Source organism: Salvelinus fontinalis, chromosome 12 (assembly GCF_029448725.1).
Source record: "Salvelinus fontinalis isolate EN_2023a chromosome 12, ASM2944872v1, whole genome shotgun sequence".
Lineage (NCBI taxonomy): Eukaryota > Metazoa > Chordata > Actinopteri > Salmoniformes > Salmonidae > Salvelinus > Salvelinus fontinalis.
This window is the reverse complement of record NC_074676.1, coordinates 33,485,281-33,493,923: the sequence shown is the minus strand read 5'-3', so window position 1 is coordinate 33,493,923 and position 8,643 is coordinate 33,485,281.

Sequence of the window (8,643 nt, the reverse complement as noted above, 5' to 3'; positions counted from 1 at the left end):
GGAAAAAGGCCGTTCTAAATCCAAACAACGATTGTTCCCGAACAAAAGACCCCTTGTACAACATTCTGATGAAAGATCAGCAAAAGTAAGACCCATTTTATGATGCTATTTCATATATCTGTCGAACAGGTGAACTAGTCGTTTGCGCCCAGAGTTTGGGTACTCTCTCGCTATAACGTAAACTGGATGTGGTATTTTTAGAATTCTAACACGGCGATTTCATTAAGAACTAATGTATCTATCATTTCCTATACAACATGTATTTTTTAGTTATGTTTATGAATAGCTATTTGGTCAGAATATGTGTGTCAGAAAAAGTGTCAGAAAAATATCCGGACGTTGTGGGAAAAAGTAGCTACGTTAGCACAATGTATAACCACTGATTTCAGCTCTAAATATGCACGTTTTCGAACAAATCATAAGTGTATGTATAACCTGATGTTATAGGACTGTCATCTGATGAAGCATATCAAGGTTAGTCAAAAATTATATATCTTTTGCTGGTTTGTTACGATCGCTAACCTTTGCTACTGGGGAATGGCTTGTGTTTCTGGCTATTGTGGTAAGCTAATATAACGCTATATTGTGTTTTCGCTGTAAAACACTTAAGAAATCGGAAATATTGGCTGGAATCACAAGATGCCTGTCTTTCATTTGCTGTACACTATGTATTTTTCAGAAATGTTTTATGATGAGTAATTAGGTATTTGACGTTGGTGTCTGTAATTATTCTGGCTGCTTTCGGTGCAATTTCTGATTGTAGCTGCAATGTAAACTATGATTTATACCTGAAATATGCACATTTTTCGAACAAAACATAGATTTATTGAATAACATGTTATAAGACTGTCATCTGATGAAGTTGTTTGTTGGTTAGTTTGGTTGGTTCTTGGTTAGTTAGGTTGGCTTTGTGCATGCTACCTGTGCTGTGAAAAATGTCTGTCCTTTTTTGTATTTGGTGGTGAGCTAACATAAATATACGTGCTGTTTTCGCTGTAAAACATTTTAAAAATCGGACATGTTGGCTGGATTCACAAGATGTGTACCTTTCATTTGCTGTATTGGACTTGTTAATTTGGGGACGGGTCGAAAAGCATTAAACATTTATGGCAATTTAGCTAGTTAGCTTGCACTTGCTAGCTAATTTGTCCCATTTAGCTAGCTTGCTGTTGCTAATCCACACATAAAACGGTCAACCGAATCGTTTCTAGTCATCTCTCTGGCTTCCAAGCTTTTTCTTCTCTTGACTTTATATTGCGATTGGCAACTTTCATAAATTAGGTGCATTACCGCCACTGACCTCGTTCGTGGGTATAACCAATGAGGAGATGGCACGTGGGTACCTGCTTCTATAAACCAATGAGGAGATGGGAGATGCAGGACTTTGCAGCGCGATCTATTTTAGCCCGTTCAATAATTGAATAACATAGATTTCTACATTTATTTTGCAACGCTTGCATGTGGTCAGCCTGTAACGCATATAGAACAATGAAAAACTATTTGGCCTAGCTATCAACTACAAGCTTTGAGCAACGTTAGCGAATGAATGGAAACGTTTGTACTCTTCTTCAGAATGTGGATAAACTTGAGAAAAACGTGTCTGAATTGCCAACAATAATTCCATGAGGTAAATTTAATTGGGTAGTGTTTTTAGCTAACCAGCTAATGTTAACTAGCTTAGCTTGCCCACAAAAGTTGATTGAGCGCGAGATTCACGAAAATCATGCCACTTTGATACAGCTACGACCGGAAGTGACTTTTTCGTAGCAGGTTAGGATAATTAGGTTAAGGTTAAGAGTTGTAGCTATTTAAAAACACAGAAAGCTAGCTATAGCTTGTAGTTATAATAACATTTTGGGCAAAAATATTTTCCTAGGTAACTGCTAGTCTGCTGTTGTTAGCTGCAGTGGTTAGTTGCGGTCTAACCACCAGATATCCAAAGGAAGCCTAATTTCTTTTGATTTAAGTTTGCCAGACTGAAAATGCCTGGCCATTGTCAATAACCCTTTCCCTCTCTCTCCCTACCAGCCTATCTACACAACGAATCCCATTCAGGAATCAGAAATATGGCTGAGACAGTGACAACATCCACATGCACTGGGGCCTTTTAAGTCTACAGAATCAACCAGGGATCATACTCACTGTGTTTGGAGTATGTCTCTTTGGAGGTGAAGAGCTAGCTTGCTAACGTTAGCTCTTTATAATTGTAATGACCTGGCCCGATCGTAAAGGAACAATTGTCCAGACAATTGATGGGTTAATAAACCGTGAATTCGTAACCTCAATAAAAAAACAACTGTGATCTTCTATTGTGAAGACCAGACATAAGAGAGAGAACAATGGCTAAACATGGTCTTAATTTGCAATGCTCCATCCCCCTGCCCCCCCCCCCCCCCCCCCCCCCCCCGCCCACGACACTCCACCAACCACTACTTCACAGAGTAGGCGTTCCCTAGCAGACATATGCAAATACATGTTAGAACACGCCAACAGGACCCCCGCTAGCTCATGCTTCGGTCTGCCCAACTTTGTGCGTGTTCTGCTCACTATGATTAATTTGCTCCCATTGGAAACGACAGGCTGTGGTCTATCTTTGGTTAGATATAAAACATCTTTCTTTATACACTCCCCCTACAATTACCTTTTTTTCTAGTTTCTACAGCTGTTGTTAGAAATTCAGAACCCTCTTGCAGAGTCTGCCAAGTACTTTCAGCCCTTTTTGGGATGTTACTGGGAACACTCAGTTTCCATTATCGAGGCATGGACCGATCAGATTTATCAACAGAATATCAAAGTATCTAATATCTAAAAGTCTAAATGTACTGTTGAGCAAAGTTGTCATTGACCATGTTGTCTGTTCCACCATAAGACCCCTATATGGTCCTTCTTCTATGAACTGGCTACAGCACCAAATTCTGATGTTAAACATAGGCCATATAATTATCAGAATGATGATACAGTTGCTGATATGGATTGTTATTGTTATTCAGGTCAGTTGTTACACAATGGAGATCACAGACATCAGCCCCAAACTGTGGATTCACATGTTTATGCCAGTGTTGATATTCAGCTAGTGCCTTCAAAATTGAATAACACATTTTTTTTTTTTATCTCTCATAATGTGAGGCTTTTACTGCACTTTCGTTATTATGAATGGATTGCTATAACATTTGTATTTTTGAAAGAAACAAAGGCTAACCACCAGAACATGTTACTAAAAATGACTAAAGAAATTAAATAAATAGATTATTTAAACTTTGTGTTATAACAGGTACTACTGCTGGCAATACCTGGATTTTTGCATTGCTAGTTGTGAAAGTGTTTGCTTACATTTACATTTACATTTAAGTCATTTAGCAGACGCTCTTATCCAGAGCGACTTACAAATTGGTGCATTCACCTTATGACATCCAGTGGAACAGCCACTTTACAATAGTGCATCAAGATCTTTTAAGGGGGGGGGGGGGGGGGTCAGAAGGATTGCTTTATCCTATCCTAGGTATTCCTTAAAGAGGTGGGGTTTCAGGTGTCTCCAGAAGGTGGTGATTGACTCCGCTGTCCTGGCGTCGTGAGGGAGTTTGTTCCACCATTGGGGGGCCAGAGCAGCGAACAGTTTTGACTGGGCTGAGCGGGAACTGTACTTCCTCAGTGGTAGGGAGGCGAGCAGGCCAGAGGTGGATGAACGCAGTGCCCTTGTTTGGGTGTAGGGCCTGATCAGAGCCTGGAGTTACTGAGGTGCCGTTCACCTCACAGCTCCGTAGGCAAGCACCATGGTCTTGTAGCGGATGCGAGCTTCAACTGGAAGACAGTGGAGAGAGCGGAGGAGCGGGGTGACGTGAGAGAACTTGGGAAGGTTGAACACCAGACGGGCTGCGGCGTTCTGGATGAGTTGTAGGGGTTTAATGGCACAGGCAGGGAGCCCAGCCAACAGCGAGTTGCAGTAATCCAGACAGGAGATGACAAGTGCCTGGATTAGGACCTGCGCCGCTTCCTGTGTGAGGCAGGGTCGTACTCTGCGGATGTTGTAGAGCATGAACCTACAGGAACGGGCCACCGCCTTGATGTTGGTTGAGAACGACAGGGTGTTGTCCAGGATCACGCCAAGGTTCTTAGCGCTCTGGGAGGAGGACACAATGGAGTTGTCAACCGTGATGGCGAGATCATGGAACGGGCAGTCCTTCCCCGGGAGGAAGAGCAGCTCCGTCTTGCCGAGGTTCAGCTTGAGGTGGTGATCCGTCATCCACACTGATATGTCTGCCAGACATGCAGAGATGCGATTCGCCACCTGGTCATCAGAAGGGGGAAAGGAGAAGATTAATTGTGTGTCGTCTGCATAGCAATGATAGGAGAGACCATGTGAGGTTATGACAGAGCCAAGTGACTTGGTGTATAGCGAGAATAGGAGAGGGCCTAGAACAGAGCCCTGGGGGACACCAGTGGTGAGAGCGCGTGGTGAGGAGACAGATTCTCGCCACACCACCTGGTAGGAGCGACCTGTCAGGTAGGACGCAATCCAAGCGTGGGCCGCGCCGGAGATGCCCAACTCGGAGAGGGTGGAGAGGAGGATCTGATGGTTCACAGTGTCGAAGGCAGCCGATAGGTCTAGAAGGATGAGAGCAGAGGAGAGAGAGTTAGCTTTAGCAGTGCGGAGCGCCTCCGTGATACAGAGAAGAGCAGTCTCAGTTGAATGACTAGTCTTGAAACCTGACGGATTTGGATCAAGAAGGTCATTCTGAGAGAGATAGCAGGAGAGCTGGCCAAGGACGGCACGTTCAAGAGTTTTGGAGAGAAAAGAAAGAAGGGATACCGGTCTGTAGTTGTTGACATCGGAGGGATCGAGTGTAGGTTTTTTCAGAAGGGGTGCAACTCTCGCTCTCTTGAAGACGGAAGGGACGTAGCCAGCGGTCAGGGATGAGTTGATGAGCGAGGTGAGGTAAGGGAGAAGGTCTCCGGAAATGGTCTGGAGAAGAGAGGAGGGGATAGGGTCAAGCGGGCAGGTTGTTGGGCGGCCGGCCGTCACAAGACGCGAGATTTCATCTGGAGAGAGGGGGGAGAAAGAGGTCAGAGCACAGGGTAGGGCAGTGTGAGCAGAACCAGCGATGTCGTTTGACTTAGCAAACGAGGATCGGATGTCGTCGACCTTCTTTTCAAAATGGTTGACGAAGTCATCTGCAGAGAGGGAGGAGGGGGGGGGAGGGGGAGGAGGATTCAGGAGGGAGGAGAAGGTGGCAAAGAGCTTCCTAGGGTTAGAGGCAGATGCTTGGAATTTAGAGTGGTAGAAAGTGGCTTTAGCAGCAGAGACAGAAGAGGAAAATGTAGAGAGGAGGGAGTGAAAGGATGCCAGGTCCGCAGGGAGGCGAGTTTTCCTCCATTTCCGCTCGGCTGCCCGGAGCCCTGTTCTGTGAGCTCGCAATGAGTCGTCGAGCCACGGAGCGGGAGGGGAGGACCGAGCCGGCCTGGAGGATAGGGGACATAGAGAGTCAAAGGATGCAGAAAGGGAGGAGAGGAGGGTTGAGGAGGCAGAATCAGGAGATAGGTTGGAGAAGGTTTGAGCAGAGGGGAGAGATGATAGACGGAAGAGGAGAGAGTAGCGGGGGAGAGAGAGCGAAGGTTGGGACGGCGCGATACCATCCGAGTAGGGGCAGTGTGGGAAGTGTTGGATGAGAGCGAGAGGGAAAAGGATACAAGGTAGTGGTCGGAGACTTGGAGGGGAGTTGCAATGTGGTTAGTGGAAGAACAGCATCTAGTAAAGATGAGGTCAAGCGTATTGCCTGCCTTGTGAGTAGGGGGGGAAGGTGAGAGGGTGAGGTCAAAAGAGGAGAGGAGTGGAAAGAAGGAGGCAGAGAGGAATGAGTCAAAGGTAGACGTGGGGAGGTTAAAGTCGCCCAGAACTGTGAGAGGTGAGCCGTCCTCAGGAAAGGAGCTTATCAAGGCATCAAGCTCATTGATGAACTCTCCGAGGGAACCTGGAGGGCGATAAATGATAAGGATGTTAAGCTTGAAAGGGCTGGTAACTGTGACAGCATGGAATTCAAAGGAGGCGATAGACAGATGGGTAAGGGGAGAAAGAGAGAATGACCACTTGGGAGAGATGAGGATCCCGGTGCCACCACCCCGCTGACCAGCTGCTCTCGGGGTGTGCGAGAACACGTGGGCGGACGAAGAGAGAGCAGTAGGAGTAGCAGTGTTATCTGTGGTGATCCATGTTTCCGTCAGTGCCAAGAAGTCGAGGGACTGGAGGGAGGCATAGGCTGAGATGAACTCTGCCTTGTTGGCCGCAGATCGGCAGTTCCAGAGGCTACCGGAGACCTGGAACTCCACGTGGGTCGTGCGCGCTGGGACCACCAGATTAGGGTGGCCGCGGCCACGCGGTGTGAAGCGTTTGTATGGTCTGTGCAGAGAGGAGAGAACAGGGATAGACAGACACATAGTTGACAGGCTACAGGAGAGGCTACGCTAATGCAAAGGAGATTGGAATGACAAGTGGACTACACGTCTCGAATGTTCAGAAAGTTAAGCTTACGTAGCAAGAATCTTATTGACTAAAATGATTAAACTGATACAGTACTGCTGAAGTAGGCTAGTTGGCAGTGGCTGCGTTGTTGACACTACACTAATCAAGTCGTTCCGTTGAGTGTAATAGTTTCTACAGTGCTGCTACAGTGCTGCTATTCGGTGGCTAGCTGGCTAGCTAGCAGTGTTGATTACGTTACGTTGCGTTAAAAGAACGACAATAGCTGGCTAGCTAACCTAGAAAATCGCTCTAGACTACACAATTATCTTTGATACAAAGACGGCTATGTAGCTAGCTATGTAGCTAGCTACGATCAAACAAATCAAACCGTTGTACTGTAATGAAATGAAAATGTGATACTACCTGTGGAGCAAGCGGAATGCGACCGGGTTGTTGAGTGCGGAAGTTCTATTCGGTAGACGTTGGCTAGCTGTTGGCTAGCTAGCAGTGTTTCCTACGTTAAGGATGACAAATAGCTGGCTAGCTAACCTCGGTAAATTAAGATAATCACTCTAAAACTACACACTCTGAACTACCCAATTATCTTGGATACGAAGACAGCAAAGACAACTATGTAGCTAGCTAACACTACACTAATCAAGTCGTTCCGTTGAGTGTAATAGTTTCTACAGTGCTGCTATTCGGTAGACGGTGGACGTTTGCTAGCTTGCTAGCTGGCTAGCTGGCTAGCTGCTGGGCAGATAGCAGTGTAGACTGCGTTAGGACGACGAAATACGATAATTACGCAATTATCTTTGATACAAAGACGGCTATGTAGCTAGCTAAGAAGAAGTTGCTAAGATTAGACAAATCAAACCGTTGAAATGTAATGAAATGTAATGAAAAGTTATACTACTATTCGGTAGACGGTGGACGTTTGCTAGCTGGCTAGCTGGCTAGCTGCTGGGCAGATAGCAGTGTGGGCTACGATAGGACGACGAAATACGATAATTACGCAATTATCTTTGCTACAAAGACGGCTATGTAGCTAGCTAAGAAGAAATTGCTAAGGTTAGACAAATCAAACCGTTGTACTATAATGAAATGTAATGAAATGTAATGAAAAGTTATACTACCTGCGGAGCGAATGCGACCGCTCGCTCCAAACCGCTCGCTCCAAAGCTTACAACTGGGACGGGTATGTTGGCATGATGTTTGAAGCAATTGTAAGCACCATCGACCCTTTCATATCGATGACTTTGTTATGCAGCCGTAAGAGCACACCTTTCTGTACAATAATACAATTTAATGATATCAGCTGTACTATAGGTAGGAGCTCACTTTGTTTCCTTAAGGAACCGCCAAACCACTCTTCTAGAGGGAGAGTCATTATTCAGTGATGGTGCCTCCATTACATTTGATACTTTCAAAGCCTTGCCGCTGAACTTGATTGTCTTTATATTGTATATAGAACAGTATCTGTCAAATTACAGTTGTATCCATGTTTGGGTACAAAGAAGGAAAATTCTCTAATCATATGTGAATGTTTTTGTCCCACAGCAACAACTTTCACCATCAAGCTGATATTGAAAATCTTCGGTAGTCCTCTTTTAGGGTTCATCATGTCTAAAATCATAATGTTTTGGCTGTCATACATCTTCAATAATGGACTGATCGAAATAACCATGAACTTGGCAATGAAGATATCTAAGGAAGTCTCAAGGTTTTCTCATGATAAGCTGTAGACCACACTATCTACCTAGAGTGTTTTCATCTGTATTTTTCGTAGCTGTCTACATACCACCACAGACCAATGCTGGCACTAAAACCGCACTCAATGAGCTGTATACAGCCATAAGCAAACAGGAAAACACTCATCCAGCGGTGCTCCTAGTGGCCGGGGACTTTAATGCAGGGAAACTTAAATCAGTTTTACCAAATTTCTATCAGCATGTTAAATGTGCAACCAGAGGGGAAAGAAATTCTAGACCACCTTTACTCTACACACAGAGACGCATACAAAGCTCTCCCATGCCCTCCATTTGGCAAATATTCTCATAATTCTATCCTCCTGATTCCTGCTTACAAGCAAAAATTAAAGCAGGAAGCACCAGTGACTGGGTCTATAAAAAAACTGGTCAGAGGAAGCAGATGCTAAACTGCAGGACTGTTTGCTAGCACACAGACTG